Source organism: Falco cherrug, chromosome 6, assembly GCF_023634085.1.
Source record: "Falco cherrug isolate bFalChe1 chromosome 6, bFalChe1.pri, whole genome shotgun sequence".
NCBI classification, from domain to species: Eukaryota; Metazoa; Chordata; class Aves; order Falconiformes; family Falconidae; genus Falco; species Falco cherrug.
The window spans coordinates 78,196,216-78,221,786 of record NC_073702.1 but is presented as its reverse complement, the minus strand read 5'-3'; positions in this window follow the sequence as shown (position 1 = coordinate 78,221,786).

The following is a 25,571-nucleotide window of genomic DNA, read 5'->3' as shown; positions in this document are numbered from 1 at the left end:
CAGAAAGAGAAGGAACTGCATCCTAGTGCGGGGGAATACTGAAAAGGATGTAGGGTCAATAGAGATAAGTGATTGAATATGACCTCCCATTGCAGTTATGGGGAGAAAAAAAGTAAGAATCTTGAATGCGTTAATGAAATAAACATTAATATAAAAGTTTATATAAATGAAATAAACGTAATAGAAATAAAAATGGTGGTTTTCATCAGGATCATGACATTGGTGAGACTAGTACTGGAATATGATATAAAATATTAATATAAAATGAGTTTTAAAGTAGTAATGAAATCCCAGACAACATGCAGCAGAGCCACAATTTTTTTCCAAGCTGAAAAATAGTATTTTATGGTAAAAGTTTTTCCTCTGGTGAATAAAAGGGACTGTGATTGCATCTATTTTACCTGCTGGGAGAAGAAGATGCCATAGAGTTCAGATTTTCTGGTAGTCTAGACCCAGGAACTCATGGTTTCTATGTGGTTTGGAAACCAGAATTTTGTTTACAAAGAAGTCAGAGTGTGGGTGATGGGAGGGGAATGACATATGCCTTATCTCGCTCTGATAAGGAGCTGGGATGGTGCCAGAGTGCCATATAGACAGAGCTTAAACATTGGCTTTGTCACAAAATACATAAACCTCTGCTGGGAGGAAATACCAGATATAAAACGGCTCCTTAATCTTGCAGACAAATTCCAATTAGAAATGCACTACACATTTTTTACACTAGGCCTGATTAATCACTGGAACAAACTACCAGTAGAATTGATGAATTCACCATTTCTTAATGCCTTCAAGTCAAGACTGGATGCACTCCTAGAATTTATGTGATAGCCAAACACATGTTATAGTCAAGTACAGTACTTGTTATTTGGGTTAATATTGTGGATAATAGAGTAAATTTTAATGGTTTTTTTTCATGTAGTGAAGGTCAGACTAGTGGTCATCTCCGGTTTAAAACTCTCTAAAGCTGGTAAAGACTCTTACTATGAACAACATTGCTCTGGTCTACATGTGATCACCTTTCCCACATTCTTATGCCCTCTCCCTGCATTGTATGTGACACAACTCCCATCTGAAATTCAAGCTCCTGAAATCTGTTTAAGTTCCTTCATTTCCATATAAAAGAATTATTGAATCTAATGGGAATTGAGTATATTAATAAGAAAAGAGATGCTAAACATTTTATTGGATTTGGGTCCAAACACTTTCCAACAAGCAACAAACAAAAACTGAGAAAAAAATACCTAGTATTAATCAATAAGACTCATTTTACTCAGCCTTTGTTTTGTAGCAGCTAGCTCCTCACAAGAGCACAGACTGGAAAGAAATTCTTGGGTCACCAAATCCGATGTCTTGATATCTTCAAGAGGTAGTTGAATAAATAGCTCCTTTCATAAACTGATCAAACTTCATTTTAAGAAGGCTATCACCATTGTCCTACCTCTAAGTTCTCTTATTCCAAAATCTGTTCCATTGCCCTACCTCTAATTTGTCTTATGCCAAAATCTGGTTACTATATACTCACCTTGTTATTTTCAGTCCTCAAGGTCTGTAAATAAATGTTTGCTCTTTCCCTGTCTTTAGCCTACTCGTATCTTTCTGGAGTGTAGATGCCAATAGATTTAGGCCAAGTAACCGTATTACATCTAGGCTTTATTTTCCTTAGCCAAACACTTTTACTTGCTTCATTTAAAGACAGGTTCTCCATTTATAACATCACCATATTTGTCTGTCTTTGTATTCTTTCAGTTAGAAATTGGCCTTTCTTCTTTATTCTTCCAAGTCAGAATTGGTCTTTCTTAGTTGTGGGTGACAATGATGCTCTAATGGAGGTCTCAGGAGGGCTGTAGATGATAGCAGTATCTCTCCACATCTGAAAACAGACAAGCTTTGCGTTAGCCTTTTTCACAGTTGTATCACATTAGTGGCTTGCAGCCATCCAGTGACTATGTAAGACAGCCAAGTCCTTTTACTTTTCATTATTTGTGACTGATAAATTTCTAGCTAAATGTAGAAATTCATCTTATTGGTCCCTAAGGGCACAAGACTGTATTTTGTGCTGTTGAATTTTACTCCTTTTTTGGTACTCCAGTTCTCACAATCACACAGTTCTCCCAATAGTGTATCCTTGGTATGGGCAATGCTGCCTATCTTGTTTGTGTTACCAAATTTCAATGGTGGACTTTTTTGTTCTAAACTCGTTAATGTTCAGTGCTCTGTATTATTGGTTCTGAATCCCCATTCAATGGAATTGATGATGATCAGTGTCAATAAAACTATTACATGAAAAAATGCACATGTAATAATCTCTACTGTAATAGTAACTATTGACTGATACTGTTTGAACAATACACATACAAGGATTTCTGTTAGGTCCCTAAAAGAGATGAGAAATGAGAATAACTGGCTTCCATTCCTATCCTAGCACTGACAGTAAGTGTGGCCCAACACAGCGGAGAGCAGACAGCGTGTTGTCCATGTGGTTACAGCAGAGCACACGGAGCCTGGCCAGGTATTAGCACATCCTGTAGGATAGGATGCTAGCACTCCATCTTAGCAACAAAAACTGAGCCTTCTGCAAAGAAATTGTAATCTCCTCAAACTGAAGTGTGTGAAAAAGCATGAAAAAGGGTCTGCAGAAGGATGTAATTTAATCACAAACATACACAGAGATTTGCTGATTAACTTCAAGTTCCACCTGTGGGTAACTCACCATGCTAATTGCATATCATCCTGGAGGTTTAGAGGAGTGACAAATACAGGCAATATACACAGTACTATATTTTCAGATTACATTTCCTCTTTATAATCTGGTAATGTATGTTGATGTTATGTATAATTTCCTAATTTATTTGCATAATTATTAAAATACTGGGTAAATATTGTAAACATGGGACAATGCATATAAATTACAATATAGCTGTGGCTTGCTGGATGTAGCTACTACTAATTATTACTCCTGGACAGTTAATATAAAGCATACAAGTACTCACTAAAAAACAATGATTGTATAATCACCATTTTAACACAAAGAGGGTGCCCTTATGATGTCTATCTGTGGCTAAATGCTACCTACATTACATATCACAGCATATAGATAGTGCGTTTCTCAATTTCTTTGGAGACTATAGAACGTAAATATGAAGACTCACTACTGGTTTCATTAAAACCACTGAAATATTTTATTTCAATGACTGGATCTTTGTCACAAGGTGAATTATTAATGATTATTTAGCATCTAATTATTTCTAAATGTTTTTTATTGCTATATATTAAATTAGGGGAGACTAGAAAGGAGAGAATACCATTTGAAATTGACTGCCAACTTTTAAATGAGATTGTTTCTCCTGAGACTATGGTGATTGCAACTTGCATTAGAAGTCCGTTGAAGCACATATATTTCTTCTGACATATGTCATAGGTAGAACTTTTTATTGATGCCAAAATGCTTTTCTGTTTTAAAGTACCACCATGGAAGACTCCTCTCCAGAAACTGTTTATGTTGTATTTACACATTTTGCATATTTTCCCTCCAAATACATATATTGTTGTATTTAATGGGTATAACACCAGCTGGTAATATTCTGTGGCTTTTGTTCCATTGTTATTTGTTTTGCAAAAATAGATCTGTATTATATGTGATTTTCTTTCCACTTACAAAATGTTTCATTATTTAGCAGAATGATGAATAATAATCTCTTTCAATATTTCTGTTTCTATACCAAACTGCAGTGTTACGGTAATTCTTGCTTATTGTCCTCTGCAGAACAAAGCTGCAAATATTTGACCTTGACTTACAGATTTGGGTGGAATAAATACAAACTACTGCCTGATGAAGAAAATCTATATTATATATAAGATGGCTGAGATTCATATCTTAAAAGGCCTTAAAATACATCATTAACATTTTTATTTCTGTTTTCAAGAAAGAATAAAGCACGTAACTATGTAACTTCCTCATTTGTGTTGATATTACCCCTAAAGAATTGCAAGTTAGAAAGATCAAGAGAGGATCTTAGGTTCTAAGAATATAACCTTGAGAAGAGCTTCACCTGGTACTTTTGCATGGAACCCAAGACTGGAGTTTGAACTTATTTATTTTTTGGTACATCTAGATAATATCTGTTTCAGTTTGAAGTGACACTCCCTGGCTGGGACAGCCAGCTCAAACAGCAAGTCTTAGGACTGTGTTAGCACAATGCTGCTTCTCCCTTTATTGTCAATCAGTAGAGAACATTAGTCTTAAATACTGCAGTAAAAATGTTTGCTCAGTTTCTGGTTTGAAGCTGTTTACACCAGCCTATCTTGGAGCAAAGGAGTGAGCTCCTAACTGCCTGCAAAATCTTGAGGGTTTGTGTCTTTAGAAGATAACCTTGATTCGTATAGGATGGCTTGAAAATGAGATACAAATCAACATGACTAAAAGTGTTGGATTACTTTTACATAACCCCAGATGTCCATTCTGTACTTATATGCCTTAAGGTATTCTTATAGGCTCTTGACATAGACAGTGGTGACAAATGACATTTCTATGCTGCAAACAAGCTCATCTAAAAATAGCCAGTCCAAATAGGTTAGATGAATTCTACAGTTGCCAATTTTTCTTCATTGACTATAAAGGGAGAAAGAAGAACATTCCTTTGAGGAACATTTAGTGATGTCCAACATCTGCGGGCAAATCCTCAAACTGAGACCTTCCTAGCTGTCCACTGAATTGCTCTCTAGGCTCCACAGACAGTATTGACAAGATCTCTCCTGTTAATAGAAGTTTATACTTTTAGCATCAATAAACCCTCCCAGTTTAGTCACTTAAATTTAGGTGTCTTAATCTTGAAAAATTTAGGTGTCTTAATCTTGGACTCAGTTGGCACCCGATACCATTTGAGGTATGCTGGAGTATCCCAGAAATCTGCAAGGGACTAGCAGGAGAGATAAAAGGCCTGCAGAAGGACCTGTGTTCCATCAGGTCTCCAACAGGTGGCATAGACTGTAACTTTTCAAATGGCAGTAGATGCTTCAGTTTAAGGCATACTGGGTGTCAGAATCTCACCCAACCATAGCTGGTGACAACAACTGCTGCAGTGACTGCCTGTATATATAAAGGCATAGAAAAAGGCAAAAACTTTCTAGTGTTAGGAAAGAAGGAGTGAAAAACCAAAGTCCAGAAAACAAGAGAATTGCCGGTCTATTGAACAGTCACCTCAGATGATTCAGAACATTTAAGAAATAACATTATAGTTGGGTTGGTCTTATGTATGGGTCTTGTTTGTTTTTAATATCTTTACTGGACCCTGGTTGTTCATCCTTTATTTCTCACCTGTAAGATTAGAAACGTGTATCTTGAATGAAACAATGTCTAATGGCACGCCTCCAGCAAGTGACACTTAGGGGAAAACACACCAAGAGTTCCTTAAAAAAACCCAAAACATCAAGATTAACTTGTACTTCACAGATTTAATTTCTGTTGCAATTACTTCAATGGCTGTTCCCACCTGGTCAAGTCAAGGCACAGGCACGAGTCTTTCTAAGATGTCCACTCCTAGTCTGTGCACCTCTAGTTTGGCTAAAAAGCTGTGTGTTTTCCAGTGTCAGCCCAGGACAGCCCCCCGTGTTGTTAGCCATGCTCCCTCTCAGGACAGGGAATCAATGGCTGCTGCAAGCAGAGACCTGCCGACATTTCATATGAGGCCTTTGCCTGCTTTTATCCTTGCACAGCCTGTATTAATTTCTTCTGGGGAAGTGTAGCCTGATATAAAACTTTCCATTCAGATGAGCAGATCTGACAGATTTGTCTCCTTATTAATAGACTAAGTTCAGCAGAATTTAAGATGCAAATTTATTCTTGGCCTATTTTCCTTTTTGCACTTTCAGTCTCTGTTTTCTCCCCTGTGCTTTTTCCCTAGCTGTTTGCATTTCCTCATCTCCTCTGGTCCGTATTGATAACATTAAGAATTGTAATCTTTTAATCTCCTGTAATTCACTAGATTACCTTTTAAGTGAGGGAAGGTGACAATGCAGGTTTGTGGCCTTTCCTCCCCACCTCATCCTTGTGGGAGAATTAGTAATGGTACCCCAAAGGAGAGAGCCAGGTGTGCCTCCTCTTCAACAGGCAAGCAGACAGAGGCCAAGGCATGACAGCAGAAAGAGTAAGATCCTGGCATGAAGAAGGGTGAAATAGTAACAAAACAGCTGAACCTTGGCAGTTTCTAGCAGCTACTGGCAGCTATTTTGCAGTGAGAGTGGGTCACCGTGGCGGACAGTTTGTGAGGAGCAGTGGCCACACCATCAGCCATCTTGTCCTTGCTGAGGCAAATAAATTTAATACTGCTAGAGGTGGAGGGTGACTCTGTCCTGGGTGCCACCAGAGCTTTTCGTCCACTGAGACCAAGCACTGCCAATACATCTGTTTTGTCTACATTTGGTCATCTTTCTTGCGTTAGGGTGAGAGTGCCAAAAGCCTGAGAGATACAAGAATGTACATCAGCCTAGTGAGTGACAAGCACTGCAAATACCTCTGTTTTGTCTACATTTGGTCATCTTTTGGGGTATAGTGAGGGTGCCAAAAGCCCGAGAGATACTGGAACGTCCTTCAGCCTGGTAAGCGAGTGGCATGGGCTGCTGCTTTCCTTCAAAGGTAGCAAGGGAGAGATGTACGCTGCCAGCCTCTGCTGTTTCCTGAACTCCCGTGCAGGAGGCTGGGAATTTCTTCCATGCCAAGGGATCTGAGGGCTGGTGGGGATTACAGGCACCTGCTCTGTGGGACCCTTTGTTGCTGGAGTCCTCCAGACATGGCGAGTGAATCAGTGCTCTGTCGTGGCTGGGCAGGGGGGGATGAGGCCTCCTCCTGCCCTTGTCCCCTCAGCTGCATGGGGAGTAAAATAGGCTGAGCTCTGCTGTCCCTGCTCAACCAGACAGGTGCTGCTGAACCCATCAGGATGGACCTCACGGATCTGAGTCTGAGCCAGTCTGGCTGGTTTTGCTGATTCAAGAATCAGAAGGCCATAGGGAGTCATTATGGACATTCAGCTTTACCTGTTAGGGAGCACTGACTGTAGCACTCGCCACTCTCCCCATTTGCTTTTTAATGAGATGGAACATATATATTTTTAGGAAATAATCAAACATCCAAGCTCAGTTTAAAAAGTAATTACAGTTGGGAAGCAATGGGAAGCTGTTGTTCCTGCAAGGCCTGGACAGCGCACTGGCAGGGAGTTGCCAACATGCTTGATCCACCCAGGCATGTGCAGTCCTGGTAGTCAGGAGGATCTCCCAGCCTTCCTGAGCCCAGAGACAGGATTGAGTCCAGTGGTACAGTCAGGAGGAGGGATTTGGTTTATCACCTGACATCTTTTGCCAAATTTAAAAAAAAAAACACAACAATCAAAACAAAACAGGACTATGGTCTGAAATATTACAATACAATTCTAAGGAAGAGGGGACTTTGGCATCAACCTTTTCCTAAAGACTGTTTATGCATATCTATGGGGTTTTTTGCTCAGGCACCTTGCTTCTGTGTTCAGCATGTAATATACATCTTTAGCCATGAAAGGCAACAGGATTTGATTGAGCAAGCATGTTATCACAATTCAAAATTAAAAGATTTTCCTTTGTTTCCCCTTTTGATTAGTTCTATGCTGCTACTGATTTTATTTAGCATGTTAACTCTTGTAAGGTCTTTTGAGACAAATAAACCTCTTGCTGCAATATGGTCTCAAAATACCTAGAGATGTATGTGTTCTCTACTATCATGATATGGCATCAGCATTATGTAAAGTTTGATTATTTCTATTTCTGTCAGGGAGTTGACAATGTCAGATTTACTTGTATGGATTCCTCTGTGAGATGTAATTTTACAACAGCTTCTGCAGTCTTTCTTTGAATGTTTTCTGATGCTCCAAGGTGCTCCATCTGCTCGTATGATACAGAGCCAGCCAGGTTCAGTCTATTATGGGACTTGCCCCCTCCACTTAGCCAGTTACAGGGTTGAAGCTGAAGATGACGACTTGTCTGATTTAGTGTAGTTTCCATGGTGGTAGCAGCACTGTGATGTAGAAACTGCCACTCTAGTATGCAGCTAAAGTAATTTTCAAAATGCTTTTTCACACTTCCAAGCTATTTCCTGCAGACTAGTGAAAAACAATGATTGCATATAAGGAAAAAAAACACCCCAATATACAACTAGTATTTGCTGAAATTCTGCAAGTCAGGGTAATTGCTTGCTACTACTCTGGATGTCAGGGGTACATGCTCACTTAGTACTACTGTTGTAAGATCTGAGGGTCACCTAAGATACTCCCCAAAGGTTTTTTTACCATGCAGACTTCCTGAAGAATGCAAATGTTTCCTAATAAGCAGAGTATTTTAGCTTCAGTGTTCTTTCCTGGCTAAATAATGAGATCAAGGAAGCTTTGTCCTTAGTGGACTGATTTTTTATGCCTCATTTATGCTCTGAGATGGATCGACCTAAAATGGAGCACAAGTGTTGTGACTGCCCTTCCTTCACTTGTTTGTAATCACTCTTTAGCACTTATGAGGGCTTGAGGTATATTTGCCGGATTGTGGGAAAAGGGATTTAATTGCTTGCTCTTTTTTTTGATACATGTCAGATCATGTATTTGCTGTTAACTAGGAATACATGTGTATTCAGTCATACACATAAACAGCACTTTTAAAAGTCTTCCACTCCTCCATTTTTTTAATCAACCATCAAAAAGCAATACATCTTGAGGGGCATTTTTAAATATCTCTTACCTTTTGTGTTTTTCTTTGTATTCTGTGAAAATGTTACCTTTTTTAAAAATGTCATTAAAAGAAATGTAACTTTCTCTTTCAGTTCCCCAAACCTTCCTTCTACCTGTCTAACACAGGCACCACTATTTTCTTTCACATGCTAGTCAAAAAGGGATGACAAAGCAAAACTGCTCAGTTTTGAAAATTTGTTGGGCTTTTAAATCTTTTAAAAATATTTTCCACTTTAAATAAAAATCCTGGGGTTTTCCCCCCGAAACTTTGCTATTTAAACATGATCACAGAAATATTTTTAGGACTTTATTTTTGACATAAGCCAAGCTATTGGCATAAGAATGCAATTTTGCATTTTTTGGTTAAGTAGTGATAAATCCAATATAATTTTTCTTTCATTTGAATCTTTTGGTCTGCATTAGCTCACATTTGTTCTTGTCCTGGGGAAAGTAAAGCGTAATTCTGGAATTCAAATCTTGATCTGCCAGAGGGAAGAATTTGCCTTAAGGTGAGTGGAAATGGTTCTCGTTTTTGCTTTATGATCCTTAATAAAATCCAAATCAACCGAAGTGAAAGGAAGTTTTTATTCTTGACTGAGCATTTTAGCTTAAGCAAAGTGGGAACAGTCAAAGGATAAATTTAAATACCATTTACAGACCGACAAATTTCTTTTACATGCAGTAACTAGGGGTCTTCTACAGGACATGGGAAATCCCATGACAGAAGGGGTTTTCCTTGTCTCAGGTGAGCAAACTGATGCCCCTGACACTGGAAGGGAGTTTCCTAAGCAATATGATCTGGGCTGAGGTGTGGGAAAAGCTGAAAGTTATGTCTGGCTTTCAGCTACTTTTGGGGACTTTCTTCTCACAGAGAAATGATTCAAGGGGGAAAGCACTATACCTCCACCTCAGGCTCTGTTTCTGAATTATTACTTCTTTTGAGCAAATATTTTCAATAGTTTCAAATGCAATTGAGTAATAAGTCAGGACAACTGAAACTATTCATTTACTGAAAGTAGTTTTTTTTAAAATTGCTTGGCCTGTTCTGTGTCTTTTTTTTTTTTTTGTTTGTTTGTTTGTTTGTTGAATCTTACTTTCTCCCTCCTGACAATTTGGAGGAGCTTGCTTTTGTGTCATTCTAAGGTATTTGTTTCCTCAGGTGGTAAACATTAAAGTTTAAAAACTCACCATGGTCCTTAGTCTTGTGAATAAACAGCTGAAATAGCCTGACTATAAAGGCATGGTGTCCTCACTATTAACAGAAATGACAGATACTGAAAACAGACACGCTTCTGTGGAGAACGGGAAGATTCTGAATTATTTGTCAGTTTAACTGCAAGCATAATGAAAGCATTGTGACAAGGAATTTGGAGTACCAAGACTAAGAAGAAAAGAAGAAATGAATAAATGAATTCTACAGTGTGCTGTGGCCTCCAAACCTATAGTGTTCATAATGCCTAACTCAAAGATCCTACCTAAGAACAAATCTGTAAAATGGGTGAGGTCATTCACAGGAAAAATATTTTTTTTTTAAATGAAAAAAAGAAAACAATAACACCCCCCCCACAATTCTGGTTTTTTAGTTGCATGTGCAGTGTGCACACTGGGGAAAATAAATAGATCCTGTAATAACTGAAATAAAAAAGGGAGGAGGTGATGGTGGAATAGAAGAGATAAAGTGATACATAAGACATGAAATGAAAGCCGAAGTCAGATAAAGTGAAAGGCCAAAATAAGAAAGAACAGTGACACAAAGTCATAGCACAATCTTAACAAGCCAATGTCAGGACACAGGATCATGGATGTTTTCAAGCTGTCTGCCATTTTCTTCAATAAATTGCCTTTACAGATTTTATAGCATTTCCCTCAGGAAGGTCTACAGTCCTATTAAGATGTATTGTATTGGCTAGCCACAGGTTCCAAGTCCCACTATAATGTCATTTTCAGTTCAGAGTAAAGGATTTCTTCTATTAGAAATTATCATTAATAACAAGATGCCTGTCAGCTGACCTTTCTCAGCAAAAATATCACTGGTAAAATCTTTCTAAAAATCTGTCATATGTCTCAAATATATCATTTGAATCTTCAGTTGGGGGCCAAAACCTCATCTTCAGCTATATGTTCATAATTCTCATTAACATCAGTGAAGCTTAGCTCAAATCCAAGGGAAAAATATGTCCTTTATTCCTCAAAAGGGCCTGAAGATGTAAATGAAAGTTTAGGTTTCTGTAGATCATAGAATCATAGAGATGTTGGTTGGAAATGACCCCTGGAAGCCTTTAGTCCAACTTTTGACTCAGGGAAGGAGTATTGCTAACACTGGATCAGATCATACATTGGTTTTATCTAAGTCTTGAAAACTTCCAAGGATGGAGACTGCACAAACTGTACAAAACTTTTCAGTTTCTTCACTGCCCTACCAGTTAAGAAAAGCCTTCTCTTCTCTCTCCTTCTCTCCTCCCCTCCCCTCCCCTCCCCTCCCCTCCCCTCCCCTCCCCTCCCCTCCCCTCCCCTCCCCTCCCCTCCCCTCCCCTCCCCTCCCCTTCTTCTTTTTTATTGTTGTTGTTGTTCTCCCCCCCACCCCCGTGATTAGTAATGACTATGGGGAAATGGGATGTGGAATATAAGACCCTAAATAGGTGACATATTTGGTTCCCAATTCAACAAAACAAATTACTATTGACTTAACCTTAAGCAGATGCTTCCATATATTGAAATAGATGTAAATCACCTAATAGAATTCCAAGTATGTATTTTGACATCCAGGACAATTTTGTCGCTGTCTGACACTTAGTAGAGTTAAGAAAGAGCTTAAAATTTAATTACTTGTTTAGATCGTGTAGCAGTATAGTTTTCCTTTGCTAGTAATAAAACCAAGAGTTTATTCTGGAAACCACAATTTTTAACTGAGCTGGGATGTTGACACTGTGAAAGCCAATGGAACTGTAAGACACAATCCTTTAAAATCTGCTCTGTAAAGCATTTTAAAGGCTTGGTTTGTAGTTTTAGCATACACTTCAAAGATGTAACTCTGTTTGAGATAAAAGACCTGAATTTAGTTGTCAACATGCAATTATTTATAGGTGCACTACAAATGAGGTTTAGCTGCCTCAGCATAGATGTTTTGTGCACTTGTGATGCGCGAGTTTATCCAAGGCATCTACACAGGGCTGCATGTTACAAAGGTTCTAGGGAAGATTTGAGCTAGTGGGTAGAGTTCCCTCAGATACCTCAGAATAGGAGCCTCTCAACCTTACTAATAGACTGGAAGGAGCCCATAGAGGGATTCAGCCCAGTGTAAAGCAAAGATCATATTTCCATAGGTAAGTGTCTACAGGTACAACAGCTGTCTTAACTCCTGTGTAGTCAGCGGAGCTTTTAAAGATCAAGTTCAGCTGTAAGTACATCGTTGTGTAGTGCATTTGAGATGCCCAAGGGATGCCTGAGCTGTCTGCATGAGGTTGGAAGATACAGCAAAGAATTTAGAGGAAACCCATAACCTTCTTATATGTCAGATGGAGATCAGGTGGAATATCCAAGGACATCTAATATAAGCAGAAACCTGCTGATTTTAGCAAGGTGTGGGAAGGGAGAAGGACGATGTGGGTGTTAGACAGACGTACTGAAATCCTGTCAATAGCCATCTTTTGTCACTGTCTCTGTATCATAGAAACAGTTGACAGCACATATTGACACTTCCCAGTGTAAAAATTGTCTCAGTGTCAATGTTTCCCAACAGTTTAAAGTGTTGACACCGTATATGATGGATCTCAAAGCCTGTGTGTGTGTGTGCGCGCATGCGTGTGTGTGTCAATGTTTCCCAACAGTTTACAGTGTTGACACCATATATGATGGATCTCAAAGTGTGTGTGTGCGCGCATGTGTGTGTGCGCGCGTGTGTGTGTGTCTGTTTGTGTGTTCTGGATGGGAACGGCAGAACAGATGACATGTGAGAACCCTGAGGAAAAGACATATAGCAGATGGCAGAGATAGAGGCTGGAGGGGAGAGGTCTGCGCTAGCTATACTTCTAATAAGTTGGTTCACTGGCCTCAAAGCCAGTTGGCACATTTTGGACACAGTCTTGCTGCTAAACGCTCTCTTCTTCCAAACAAGAAAAAATATGCCCAAGATTCCTATTGGGAATGTTTCTGGGCAGGACTAATGCCTGTATCCAGGCAGCACTGGAGCAATGCTAGCCAACCAGTGACAACACCAAGAGGGACTATTTTAATGACAGCTGTGTGCCAGGGCTCAGATCTCTGTCCTGGCTCTATTTGATTTAGTAAACAATGTTTGCAGTATCCATTCCCATAAGCTTTTCCCAATGGCTACTTTGGATGCAGCCCTATTTTGGGTGCCAGGTGAACCCAGCTATATAGATATGAGCCACTCGTGCTGGTTGCCCTTGAGGCTGCAGAACATTTCCCACTTTATTTGCTAATACAACAGCCTTCCCAAAATGGGCAGGAGGAGAAGAAATAGGACAGGGATATGTTGATAAAGAGGAAATTTGGGAACAGGAAATCCCCTGGTCCCTGGGAAAATGATGGAACCCAGCATGAGGGACAATGATACCTTGATTTTGGGAAGGACGGGGAGGCAGATGTAGGAAATACCTCCCCAACATCGAGGGAATGTAGAGACATGGGAACCTTTGTCTAAAGCATCGGTGTGATCCTCAGATCACACATCAGCTTCCTACTCACTTATGCTTGATACACAGTGTTAATTCCTGGCTGAAGCACCGGCCATTCAGGTCTTTGCAGGATATGAAAAGCCCTGAACAGAGTGAAAGTCAGAACTGCAGTGCCTGAAAATGGGAACAATAAACAACGTTATGACCTACTTGTAACCTTCAAAGAGAGCATACCAAGCCATCCCTTAGAGCATTACAATTTCATACAAAAAAGCCAAAAAGTTAACTGTCCCAGATCTTCCTTTATTGTTTTCCATAAAATTGATCTGTGCAGAGTTTAGTGAAGAAATTTTATTTTACAGAGGATTTTAATGATTTAAAATGTATTCTTTTTTGATTCAGAACAAAACCTCCAGAATCTGAAAAGTCTGATTCCATGAAATGACCTCAGATCTTTGGACCTGAAAAGATCTGGGTTTTTTAGGAGAGGCTGGTGTCCAAAGTCTGAGTCAATCAGTAAATTTACCCTGAATATTTGGTCTGTGACAGTCCTGGAGAAAGGGCTTGACAGGAAACCAAACAAGCTTTCATCAAAACATTGCCAGATTTCTGGAGCAACATTGTCTGAGCTGAACAGTCCCTACAAATGGTTTGATTGTGATCAAATGACAAATGAAGTCAGAATATCTGAGTATTTCTAAGCAGCTGTGCTTCTGATTAAAATCCACTCGTGTCCTTCCCAGATCCATCATTTCACTCCTGACATTTCCTGGACAGAAACAGCAAAGTACTGACTTCCCACCACTTTGTTTTACTTCTCCCTGGCTTTCAAAATTCTTTTTCCTCCGACAATTCTATGGATGTTTTTTCAACCCCTTTATGTGTCCACAAATCTACTGTCACCTGAATTCTTCACCTGTCTAGGAAGAGCCCATAGCAAAATCTCAATTCCTTTACGCAAATTCATGGATATATGAATTGCCAGCATACAGAAGTCATCTGTGTGGTCCCAGGTAAAGAGTAGGGTTCCTGGTCCTCTTCTGGATCATTTATTTGTTATCCTTAGAAGTAAGAATAATAACATGAGGGAATATTCTATAAGCAAGGAAGTTAACTTACATGAGACCTCATCAGTTTAAAAAAAAAAAGTGTCCTAAATATCTCATCAGTGTATTATTTATTAAATTAATTTGCTATTCCTCTTGCAGTTATGGTTAGTGATACTAGTTGCAGACAAAGATGGCACTGCCTAGATACGACATGAACACAGAACAAGTTGATTGTAAAGCTGGAGGCCAGGGAAGCACATAGTCTGACAAAGACTGGAGATAGTGTGTGGGCATAATGAACCAGGGAGCTCAGGCAAACAGCTGGACACCACCTGGGTCAGATAAGGGATTTATAGCCTTTGCTCTGATTGAATTTTATCTTGTTTTTTCCTGAAGAAGACAGATTCCCTATTTAAGCACCAACCCAGGAGATGATTGGGATGTTTATAAGGGCATATCATTCGTAAAAGCAAAGCCAATTTTTTTCTGACTTTTCCTCAAGGTATCTTGGAAGCTTATTACTTTTGTTCAGACCTGAAGAAAAGTTTAAGCATCTGAGTTTATCCATTTCAAATCAGTTAATTGAATAGAAAATACAGTCTCCCCCTACCATTCTCACCTCTCTCATTCCCACAAATAACGTCTGGAATAATGGTTTAACACACCACCCCCCACCCCCACCCCAAACAACCCAATGCATTTTATATTTTATCTAGTTCAGAATTAACGTCTGTCCTCATAATGTGCCATAATTTCCTCTGGAGTTGTTACTTCATTCTTAGTATCCTTGTTCTTCTACTGAGTTTTCTGTTAGGTTGCAAACCTACAGTAAAACTAGTTTCCCCAGTCTCAGCCAAAGGTCTGCTCAGTGATTGTCATCTAATAGCAGTGGTTTTGAGAGACACCATCCAAGCAAGGAACATTACCAAAAGAAGAAAGTGAATGGCACTCTGACTTCTGCTCCTAAAAAGCCTGTAGTAGTTGAAGGGATGACTAAACTAATGAAGAGGTGCTTGGACTTATTTCAATAAACTGAAGAGAAATATTTGATTTTCAGAAGACCAACATTTTGGAAAAAACCAGATCCAAAGTGATTCAGTATCTCATATTTTCCAGAACTTTCTATTTGAAGGAAATGTCAATATTGTTTCTGAATCAGAATATCAAAAGGCAGTGGAGGAATTGTCCACAATCAAATTTCCCAGTATCTTAACTGGTCTATGATCATGAAGCACACTTTTCACCCTTGAAGCGTTTTCTTGCGAAGTTCAATGAGTTGCCCTTTGGCAGTTTTGTCCAGGCAGGCCTTTATGTATACACAAACTTCTGCTTCATTTCTGCAGCAAAATTAAAGCACTGCAAGCATTTCATGTTCACATGAAAGCTTATTGCTGTAGTAAGCATCCTGTAATTGTACAAACTGTAGCCCAAGACATAAGTTTACACCCCATCTTTTACAATGGACAGAATTGATATTGTATCTGCTATGTGCTCGACACTCCTGGTATCAAACACAACTCAAACCCCTACTTCAGAAGGCATTCAAGCAGGCCTTGGAAAAATGTTCTAATTTCACTCGTTGCCTTATTATTTGTAACACATTCTTCTTAGTTTTTTTAAATGCATAAGAACCTTGAAGTGTAGCTAAGTAGATCAGATCACTAATTCCTGTGAGCTAAGAAAATGAATTATTTTCTCCTGTATTTTCTAACTTGAGCTCCTTGTGGCCTACATAAAATTTTTGCCTGCATTTTTTTATAGTCAAGAAGGTCAGGTATAACTGTAGCCAATAAACAAAGAAGCAAACAATAATGCAACAATAATAGTTACAAAGATTAATGCTAGTGCCTGAATGCTCAGTGCTCCTGGGAAAATTATTTTCCTGAAAACATTAATTATTCTTTTTCCTAGGTCTAATGCAAGTTGAGTAAGTGCTATGCTAAATGACCTTGAAGGTTACAGAGGTTGATGGAGCTCTCTGATAAGTTTCTGAGTCTCAGGCTTTGAGCAGATCACACATACGCTAAGGTGTTCCTCAGTAGAAGCTGTTGCTATTGCGGCTCCTAAGATCTTTACAGCCCTTTGGATGCTGATAGTCTCCTCTACTTCCCATGGATTCATTTTTCCCCAAAGGGTGGATTTCTTTCATCTGAAGCTGGATGACTACCACATAGCTGCCTATATCTGAGCAACTCTCCTTGGATCCTCTTTACAGACACAAAGAAGTGGGTGGTTTTAGCATGTTGTTCATCTGACCTGCCTTAGAAGGAGCCACATGCATGGTCCAGATCTCCCCTGCTTGCAAAGAGAGCCTGTGGTGCCTGCCACAGACATAGATATCTACCTTGAGCCAGGTGAATTTTGCCACAATGTAGGACCAGAAGGGTGGGCAGCAGACTGCGCACAGGCTGATCAAAGCCAGGCCATGCTGTCCGTGGATTAATTCTGCAAAAAGGGCAGAGGTGTAGCTGATAAGACAGATCTGATCTGGCCAATTTGCACAGTGCTGCATCATGTGTGATCTTAATGGTTCAGAGACCAGCTGGAACACCTCTTCGCTGTGCTGCAGGTTGCCCAGCATCCATTTTGGCCCAGTGTACATGCATTTGGGAACACTCTTAGTATGTGCAAGCACTCTTCTATTTTGCCAGTGCTATCAGCTTTTGTGATTTTACAACAAACTTCATGGTATTTACTGTTTTCCTTTTGTTTTCCTGAAGGTCCCATTCTTGATGTCCTGCTGTGTAAATGACTGAACTCTCATTTTGAGAGACAGTGCAGTCTTCTGACATGGGAAAACATTTGAAAATTCAGTTCCACAGAGCAGTAGTCAAATTAAAACCCAAACAAACTAACAAATGACACAACAAAAATCACTGATATTGTTTCAATTAATAGATAATAGTGATTCTTATTTTTAGGTGGAGCTAGATCATGTTTCTCCCTCAGCAGTATTTGTTTTGACTAGTGATATGTTGCTCTTTTGATCTTTTTTTTCCTCTAGTAATTACAGGAAAAAGAAGAAGAAGAAGAAAAAAGCCCTCTTTCTTCTGTGACTGACCGCAAATCCTGGTGTAGCATTCCCTTCCAAGGTTAGATTCGGCAATTCTTCTCTCTGTGATTTTCCTTGCATGGAGCCAAGGGCACACAGTTCCTCAGAGATGGAACTGGCTGGGCTGTGTTTTCCTGCACTGCTGTCCTTCATGTTTTTTCCCTGTTTAGCCCCCCACCTCCCACTGTACTCTGATGGTCTCAAGAGATGTTTCTGGCAGTTGCAGGAGGTTTGGTGCCCTGCAGTGTGCGGGAGCAGGATAAAAGCAAAAAGACCATCTGCTTTCTGAAGCTTTGGTCACTTTAAGCAATGGTAGGCATCCATCCCTCCTGGCTAATCTCAAAAGGAAAGCGTGGGAGCTGGAATGGATGGGGGATGCTACTTTTGTCAGTGTTAGGTACTGAATGTGTGGTCAGCTACCAGGACAGGTAGCTTCCTGCAACTTCCTGCAACTCATAATACTTACATGAATCTTTACTCGGCTATAACCACTGATTTTTTAACCCTTTCCATCAAGGGAAATAAAGGAGAAGATCACTTAGCAGCTGCTCTGTTCAATCTCTATCCAAATGACAATTGTAACTAGGTAAGTTTACCTTGCCAAAATCTTTTGAGCATGCAAGTCACTGCTGCCAGTATTTTGCTGGCAGCACCTGAGCTTCACCTCACCTATGCTGGGTACTTCACACCTCTGTCATGGTAGTCTGATTAAAGGTATCATCAGTTGGCAGAAGAATTTTTAAGCTTTCTGGTTTTGTTTTGGTTTTTTAACTTTAATGGTATTAATTTTTTGCTTGCTTCCTTCCTTTCCTTTCTTCCACATAGATAAACCTGTGATGTATATTGTTGAATTTAATATAGCTCATAAAGCATAAATCTATTTCTTTTAAACAAGCAGCCTGACAGTTTGTAATTTCACACAGGTATCATGTCTCCTCCTTCTGTTATGTCCCAGATTTAAAGAACTTTAAAACTGATGGAAAGGGCCAAGGCTTTATTCCATGTGATACATTTTAAAATGTTAATTTGAAAAGGACAAAGAACTCTCAATTACAAACAGTGCCATGCCCTTTGGGTATGATCCCCTAATTAAAGTTTGTTCTGATGACATTGTTCTTCATATTTTGTGACTGGATCTGATGCTGAAAGGTTTCGAATAGGGTGGAGTTTCTGATGAACAGGGCAGAACTGAAATTATCTTACTGCATTTGCAATTTAAATAAATCTCAGCAGAATTAATTGCTTGTGGTACAAATACTTTGTTTCTAAGCCTTAACTGGATTCATCAAGGCTGATTCCCTTCTCAGTTGCACACTTTCTGCAGTAAATGAATCTCTACTAAATCACAAAACCTCATGATGTGTACCAATGAAATGAGCAAAATAGACTTTTTCTTTTATACTTTAAACGTTTTTTTAAAAAAAATAAAAGTTTTAAGATTTTTTTTAATTATTATTTTCCATCTTTGGAAACTTTGAAGCTTCTCTTCATACGTTTTAGCATTGTCTCACCTGTTACATGGAATCCTATAAGGAGCTTGGAGGATTCCCATCTGAGCCCTTCTAACGGATAGTTTAGCAGGGTTAAAAATACAGGGTAATGAACCAAATGCCCCATTACTGACTAGCCTAGGTCAGCAGCTTCAATAAACAGTTTAATCTCATTGTTAAAAGAAAAAGCAGTGCTGTTGTAATACAAATAAGCATTAAGTGCTTTAGTGTACATCAGAGAATGTTAACTGGCAGAACACTGATGGAAAAAGAACCAGATTGTGAGTGTTATGAGCCAACTGAAGGCAAAAATAACTGCAAAGATGAAAGAGCTACAGGAGTAACTGTGCCCCAACAAATAATTCAAATTTTTTTTCAAGTAGGTACTGAATTTTTTGACATATCTTCCCAGTATCTGCAGTCATGGCCCTTCTTTCCAGCCTGCCTGGCTTGCTCCATGCTGCTGTCAGAGAAAGTCCTCTTCCTTTTGCATCTGCATCGGATGGAGTGGTGACTAGCCTCAGACCACTCCCAGCTGTTTCTCACCAGCAAAGTTACTTCACCTTCCTGCCAAACAGCTTGACAGCTTGTAATCATATTCATTAACCTGACTGAGACAAAACAGACCAGATTTGCTGAAATAATTTCGTCAAATCTGGTCTGTTTGATAGAAATGGCACTCTTGCTTGCTGCTGAACAGGAACTGAACAGGAAAATGATAATCATCAGGAAGAAGTAAAGGATGAAGATCTGAGGATGGGCTGGAGTTGGTGACTTCAGCCAGGGCAGTGGTGAGAAGCAATGAGCTGGCTGTTTACTTCCCAAATTACAATTTGTACCACATTTTAAGCTGCAGTTGGGAGTCTGTAGGTGCCCTGTTACACACCCTCTTTTGTGTCCGCTCCCTCCTCTACTTCTCTCAGCTTCCCTGTGTATCTCAACACACATCTACAACTACTAATGTCAGACATTTCTTCTCTGAGGCTCCAGTCTTTTGGAACAGCCCTCCCCTGTCTCTTACAGTTGGAAAAAGCAGATGGATGGTAAAAAGCTTTAATTTATGTTTCTGCAGAATTCCAGATGCGTTTCTGTGGAGCTAGTGCCCAATTTTCCATCCTGTAGAAACTGGCAAAGAGAACATAAAATGTTTTCTGGGCATTGCATGTGTTTCATTTCACCACATGTAGACTCCAACATTTATGACAGAGGAGTAACCCTGGGGTCCCTCTGTATTGAGACATTTTTAGAGCAATATCCATGCCATTCTAAAGTAAAGTAAGTCAGATTGTTTCCTAAAAGTGCATTTCCTGTTTCTTCAGTTTGACTGTAAGAAGAGACCGTGTTGACTTACACCAGTTTGCACATCCACCCTATAGACCACTAGCCTTAATTGTCCTACCCACAGTATGTTTTTGTGAAACAAATGCACGGTTTACTGCACTATCTCACTTTTCAGAGCAAACATCATTACGGGGAATAGAAAGAAATATGAGGAGAAAGGAACATCTGTTCTAAGGATGTATAGCTCCTTAAAATAAAAGTTGAGAAGTATCTAGGAGACTGATGGATTGGACATGCTGAACTAAGTATAAGGGCAGTGACATCTTCACTGTAAAAGCTTTGTTTGCATAGCACAGCAAGAGCAGTATCTGCCTGAGTCCCACACGGGATGCATTATGGACTGTGAATTTTGGCTTCTGGCTTTCTTTTCTGAGAGATAATGAGGAAGACAAGATGCAAGGAGATTTCATAAAAAAAAGGCTAGAAACCCATGTGGCCTGATTCATATTTCTAATACAAGGCATGCATGCTATTGTAGAAGTCCTGATTAATTACATGTTTTCATCTAACTAGCAACAAAAACTTCATGCTGGGGTGAAAAATAGGAAGAAAAATCTCATCAGTAAAGCTCTGGACAAATTTAGCACATGCAGTTAAAGTCAAATCTGCATTCCGTTGAGCTCAGTGGAAAAAACCCTCCAAAAATTTAGTAGGCCCCTAGTCTTTCCACCCTCTGCTTAATTACGTTACCCTTTACTTAATTATGCCCTGGTAATATTATAATGCTTAGAAACTTCTTCAGCCTCTAGATGCATCTGCCCATATTGGATTTTGCTTTTTTATATTTTCTTCTGATATAATTCTGAATCAGGGCTTAAAAACTGCAGCCACAGATTCTCCTGAAGGATATGACAGAACGCTACAAAAGAGCACTTGATTTTGTCTTTATTGCACTACACATGAGTGCCTCCATCTCGTTAATGTAGGAAATGTGTTATCTGAGGGAAAGGAACTTGGAAGCTTGGAATGTCAGTGGTGTGTTTTAGAGCCTCTGTTTTTTCATTTTATCTATTAGATGGCATGGCAAATTAAATGTCTCATCACGATGAAATAGCAGCTTTTTCAAATGTGTCCATTTGGCAAGGAAGCTGTATTTTTGTCAGCACACTAGCCTCAGTCCCATAAGGGGACCGACTGGCTTCCAAGCTGTAATAAAGTAAATGACAGGCTGGGTTAGTAGTTGCAGGGCTGTCTTCTTATACTGAAAGCATTTATTTGTTTGCTTTCACAGGGGATCCTTCCCTGAAAACTTTTTCATCTAGAAGCCTACTTCATTCACAGAAATTTTAGCTGTGAAAACGAGGCCTAGGAGCGTCTGCATTGCTTCCTACCCCTTCGGCAAAACTGCTCTTGTCTGAGTCTGTGCTTTCCTCTCCTCATTGCCTTATTCTCTTTGCAGACTCCGTCACAGTTAAGCATACTGCAACTGCTAATCAATGATTTTCTAACACTGTTACTATTTGCTCATGCCCGTGCCTTACTGCAGTACTTTTAAAACTCTTGAATCTGATAACCTGCAAAATCCCAGAGTGATTTTTTTCCCAGTTTGTAGGAAATTTTTTTTCCACATCCATATCCTCCCTTAATCTATTTATTTCCTCTGAGATCACGTTTTTCACTTCCAATATATTAGGCTGCCTCTTAAAAGGAGATCTTTACAAGACCCATCCACTGAAGAAGTAGGATGTGAAACTACAGGAGGGGACTGCTCTAGGGTCTGGATATGTTGCCCATGCAGCATGGTCAGCCCCTACCCCTCTGTTCAGCAGGAGGCAAAGTCACTGGTAAAGGCTGAGCTAGTGCAAAAGCTGTATGAGGGGTATGTTGGGAACAGATTAGGTGGAGGAATGTGGGTCGTGAGCCCTAGGGCAGCCAAACCCAGTGACATAGTGTGATAGAAACACAAATATTTCAGACTGCTATGCACTTTGATACAGTCCTTGCATAGCTACTGTGACAGGCTATCTCTAGCTTAGGGATGACTTCATCTCCGTCAATATCATGATCAGTTCTTGTCTCAGTCAGGAAGATCTTTTTCCTGAGGGTTCTAAGCTGAGGAACTAAAATTAAAGTCATTACTTTGACCTTTACTCTCTTATCCTCACTCTAACATTTGGAGTACTTTTTAACAGCACCTGTGTTATATGTTGGCTGGACAAGAGCAACAGCATGTGCCTAACCCCCTGTAGCCCCCAAGAAACGCCACCTCGAGCAGTTTCATGCAGCAGCAGTGAGCATAACCACAGGTTTAACAGACCTGCTTTCAACTAGCCGCTTTGTCCCCCAGGGACTAGTATATCATATTCAAACATCTTGCTCTTTATCACTGAGATAATTAGGGCATGCCTGCCCTGTGGATGTAAAGAAATTTGAACCAGCTCTGCAGCTAACTCTGGAGATAGAAATACTGTTTGTCAACTGAATGCTTAGATCTTCAACAGCTTTGGCACCTCTGTACCTTGTTCCAAAATACAGGGTAAATCAGCCCTTAATGAGGGGGAAGAAAAGACATTTATAAGACTGCAAAGGGATCTTAACAGAGTTTTTCAACCCTGCTTCTCTGGCAAAGGGGCTTCAGCACCCCTGGAAGCTCTCAAGAAGCAGTATAACACTGTGGACATAATAATGACCCAATACACTTAGCTCTGACAGGCTTCAGGGAGAAATGCAGGTTGCTTTTGAAATTCACAAAAGCAAAATTATACCTGTTCTGTAACAACAGCAACACTGACTCACATTTTCTCCTGCCTTGTGAGGGAAGAGCAATGCGTTCAGGGTCTAGGTGATCGGACCTGTCACATGAAGATGGAAATCTTTAATTGGAAAGAGGAATGGACTTGAACAAGAGATCACACAGAAAGGCACCATGAGAAGACTAGAACAGGAGGTCAAGGTGAGGTTTGAGCTTTGGTAAAAGAGAAGTAAGGTCTTCTAGTGTGCCCTTTTTCTTCCCAAAGTGTACTTTTCCCTCTCTAAGTTGCATCAGAAGATTATCTGGTAGAAAAACAGACCCAAGAATAAATTACATACTTATCCATAACACCCTTGTACTATGTCACATTCATCTACACGCAGCCTTTCTGTCCTATCTACATACAATATTTACAGTGCTAACAAAGGTATGTTTTTTCAGACTTCATGAAAAAAGGGCCCAGAAAAGCTGCATAGACCAACAGAGGGTTTCTATTGCTCCTTGCTGCATTTTTAATGTTCTCCTGGGTAGATCCACTCCTGGCTTCCCTCACAAATTTCAAAACAGTCTAATAATTATGTTTACAAATTAGCATAATTTTTATACAATTATTTTCAATTCCAGTGTGTCTCATGATATAGAAGGTAACAAAGAAATCCAGGTGAGAAGGATGGTGATAGAAATACGTTAAAAATATCATTAGGGGAAAAGTTACCTGCACCCTGAGGTACTTAGGTAGGCAACGATACAGCTACAAGGGTTATATGTACTGACTACTTAGTGTCTTCTTTTTGCATTATGAAGTGCTAAATTCTGTTTTCTGGCTTATTCATTTAGAATTACTATGTTGGATGGATGCGATTTAAATCAGGGGTTGGACTTATCCTATTCTTTGAAATAGACTTTATCACAGAATCATAGGATCATTTAGGTTGGAAAAGACCTTGGAGATCATCAAGTCCAACTGTTAACCCAGGACTGCCAAGTCCATCACTAAACCATGTCCCATTGTGTAAATAAACCATTTTATCACCACACTAAACCCCAAAGTTATTAGACCTGGTATCACTAGTGAGCTTGTCAAAGCAACTTTTGTTGTTCACTTTTCCTTAGATAACCTCCCATTTAATTTGATATGTATCTGATTTATGTCTATAAATATAGCTGGATTCCATCCTCCAAAACATTTGCTAAGATTTTAATTTAGATGAATTTGTTTCAACGCAATTGATAATTATCAGCTTGTGGAAGATGCATTTTGTCCATAGGCAAGGAGAGAAGGTCCATCTCTTGGAAATACTTTTAATAGATGCAAGCAAACACTTGAAAGCATGTGTTAGAATATGATATTTCACTAAGAACAGAACAGTGTTTGGCTATTTAAACCAGGCCATCTCTGTTTTCTACTATTCCATTAGATTATATACTGTCTTTATTAGATCAGTCCTATAATATTTACACAAAATGTAATTTTTTACAAAGGACATAAATCTTCAGAGGTTACAGAAACTTGGTGAATGGAGTAAAACATTCAAGTTGCTTTTATTGAATGAAATGAAAGTCCTTGCTTCTCTGTCCTTTAAGAGGATAGTAAAGTGGTTGGGGGCAGTGACGCATGTGAAGCTTTTACTAGTTTATAATGCGCTTCCTTATTTATTGTGATGCCAACTTTTTAATTTTGGAAGAACTATCATCTTTTATGATGCTATTGACCATCATTTTTTAAAACTTGGCCTTATAAATCCTGGTGAAGTTTTTATATAAATCTAGTTAGAAATTTTAATGACATATAAAGCTTCAATGGTGAAAGAAGCATTCAGTGCATTTAATATTACTGAACACAAGGATGCAACCATTAATCCATTCTCTTGAGCTGTCTTCTGTAGTATTTTTTGAAAGTGGGGGAATAAAGTTATTTCTTTAACAAGATAACATTGACAGCCAAAATGAATCACAGTTATAGGCACGTATGCAACCCTCTTCTTCTGCCCAATGCTATTGTCTTTCACCTTAGCTTGACTCATAGACTTGTTTGCCATGAAGTCATCTGCATTTCAGAGTTAAATAACTTATACCAGTTTAAAATGGTTCCCAGGCTGCATTATGAAAGTGGCAATACTAAAACTCCAATTGTATATATATCCATTCTTTCCCAGAGACATGTGTACTGGTCACTTACTTTAGTGAAATGTTGGTCCAACAGTGTGTTAAACATTCTAATAGTTCTGGTTCTTAATTACTAGACAACTATTTTTACTGGTAAGGAAGCAAAATAACATGTTACGAAATTGACTGAAACCTAGAAAAAGTGTCCAAATGGAAACTTTTGAATGAGAAGAAAAATAACATTTTACGAAGGAGAGGCTTTGTTTTTTAAAAAATAAGAAAACACTAGGGTAAGCAACGGCTCCTTTGATCACGGCTTTTGTCATTCCAAGAGCCGAGCGTATACTCTCCATCTGCAGAATTTCCATTCCATACTGAGGACCAGAAAATAAGCCCGAATGAGCCATAAAATAAGTTTATTCCCTATGAGACAGTTTCTGATCCTTTATTTCTGCAGAGTACAACA